This window comes from Marmota flaviventris, chromosome 9 (assembly GCF_047511675.1).
Source record: "Marmota flaviventris isolate mMarFla1 chromosome 9, mMarFla1.hap1, whole genome shotgun sequence".
NCBI classification, from domain to species: domain Eukaryota; kingdom Metazoa; phylum Chordata; class Mammalia; order Rodentia; family Sciuridae; genus Marmota; species Marmota flaviventris.
This window is the reverse complement of record NC_092506.1, coordinates 48623614-48626136: the sequence shown is the minus strand read 5'-3', so window position 1 is coordinate 48626136 and position 2523 is coordinate 48623614.

Here is a 2523-nt window from a genome sequence, read left to right as displayed (position 1 = left end):
ATAATATCTAATTTCTAATAAGAAAATTCTAGTGAACTTCAAGGAAAATTACTAAAAATTTTAGAATTATTAGGAAGTTTAGCACTATTGTCATATATTCTCAGTATCCAAATTTCAACTGTTATTTTTATGAAACAGCATCAAATTCAGCTATTAGCAATTTTAGTTTGGAAATGGTCCCTCAAGTTCAGGGTCCCAGAACTCACTTTATCTTGAAGAGATTCATATATAGTCCAAATTCCCTGTAGAGGGTTCTTTACTCTTTTAAGGAAAGCTTAAGAGGATTAATTTATCAGAAAAACAGTGAATTAATTTAATTTAAAAACACAATTAATTGAATCAGAAAAACAGTGAAGAGGGTATTTGGTTTCTAAAGTTTTGTCTAGGTCTCTGGTTTCCACATTACCAGCCTGAGTAAAGACACAAAAGACCCAAAAATATAGGAACAGTCAATCCACCATTAAGGAGAAATTCAAGAAGAAAAAATATGATTCCTTGCAATTAAGTTCAAATAACTGCTATCAGTAAAGGATAAATGAAGTGGAGCGGGTCTAATAAGACTTCTAAGGATAAAAGTTCTAGGAGCTGTTGTCAGGTTAAAAAAAAAAAGACAAAGGAAGTCTTAAATTGCATTCTGCAAAATCTGCATCCACCCCATTCTGAAACAGCCAGGTGGTATGTTTTCAAAGAAATATTGGTAAATTAAAAGATTCAGAGACAGTGATAAGAACCAAATTGCATTCAAAACTTAGGATATTTAACTTGCAGAAGCAATATTCATACAGGAACCTGAAGGCAAAAATTAATGAAATGGAAATGGTGTGAAGCATAGAAATATATCTTGTAAAAAAAAAAAAAAAACCCTTATCTCCAGTTGTTCAAAATGCCAGTCCAACATTGACGTGACTTCCATGTTTTCTCAAGAAAAGCTGAAAACACTGTGCACATTGACTCTTGCCTGTACTGTCAGCTACTTGGGAGGCTGAGGCAGGAGGATCGCAAATTCAAGGCCAGCCTGGGCAATTCAGCAAGACCCTGCCTCAAAATAAAAAATAAAAAGGGCTGCAGATGGGGCTCAGTGGTGGAGTGCCCCTGGATTCAATACTCAGTACCAGAAAAACAAACAAGAACAGCTGAAAATTCACATTTTACAAAAATATCTCCTGGTTTTAAATTACTTTTATATTTAAAACTTTTATTGATCATTACTATGTATAATACTTGTAACAGTTAAAAAACTATTGAGTATTCTTCAGTATAGAGGCTCATCTGCTTTAGAAGATAATTTATAAATGAAATATTTGCATATAAAAATGAGTGCAATGAGTAAATTTAACATTTGTGACATATTCTCATATTAAAAAATATACACACCAAACCAAAATGTTATAGAGCAAATAAGCACTGTAAAGCAAACACGCTGGCTCCCCTAGAAGCCCTCCTAGGGTCCCTTCCAAATCCAAATTTCCTCCCTCCTGACTAACATAATGTCTTTTGTCTTCTTTAGGGAAGGTTACTAAGGCCACATAGAATATTCTAGGTTAATATTTTATATCACTATCTTGATGATATCATGCCTTTGTTTTCCAACATGCCATTGTCCTTAAGTGCAGTTAGCAATTGTCTCATCTCTTTGTTTTTTCCTATTTATTCTGCATGGCATTTCCTGGCCTCTGAAATCTCTGGCTTGATGTCTTTCATCAGATTTAGAAAATTCTCAACCCTCTGCCTCATTCTTTCTCTTTTCCTCTCTGGCTCTTCAAGTATGCAAATGTCAGATCTTGCATCCACTATGTCCTATATAATTTTGATAAATTATATTTTTCTTAGAAGATTATCCATTTTACTCAGGTCTTCAGACTTCTTTGCATTGACTAGTATCAATCAGTTTCTTATGAGTATTGAAATTGTTTTGTGATTATTACTCCCTGTCTTTTTGTATTTTGAGTAGTTCTACTGTCTCCCTCTTTTCCTTGATTAATCAGGCTAGCTAATAGTTTGTCTGACTCAAGACTCAGCAAACATTTTTTTTTTTTTTTTGGTAAATGGGCAGATAGTAAATATTTTAATCTTTGTAGACCAATTACATTATATAAGTACTTTAATAATGAGAGGAACATTTCTACAAAAATTTTAATGATATTCAAAATAAAATAACTAAGTATATTTTTTTCTAAACCTTTAACCTAAGTTTTAAGTATCTCTTTTACACAACATAGTCAAGCACTGAATTTAGTTTGGATTCTAATATGAATAACCTTTTTAGATGCAATAAACTTATTTACGTTTATTCATGTGACTATATAGATAGAACTTAATTCTTCATATTATTTGGCCTTTTCTTTTCTTTTAACTTGGCTTTTTCTTAAAAAAATCATTTTAATTCTCCTGATATTTAGGAAGTTTTTAGCTTTGCGTCAATGATAATCTTTATACTTATACATCTATGGATCCTGCCTTTTTTCCCCATGTCTGCCTTCTTATGACAATAAAAAATTGTTACTATGTAATTCCAAAAAATAG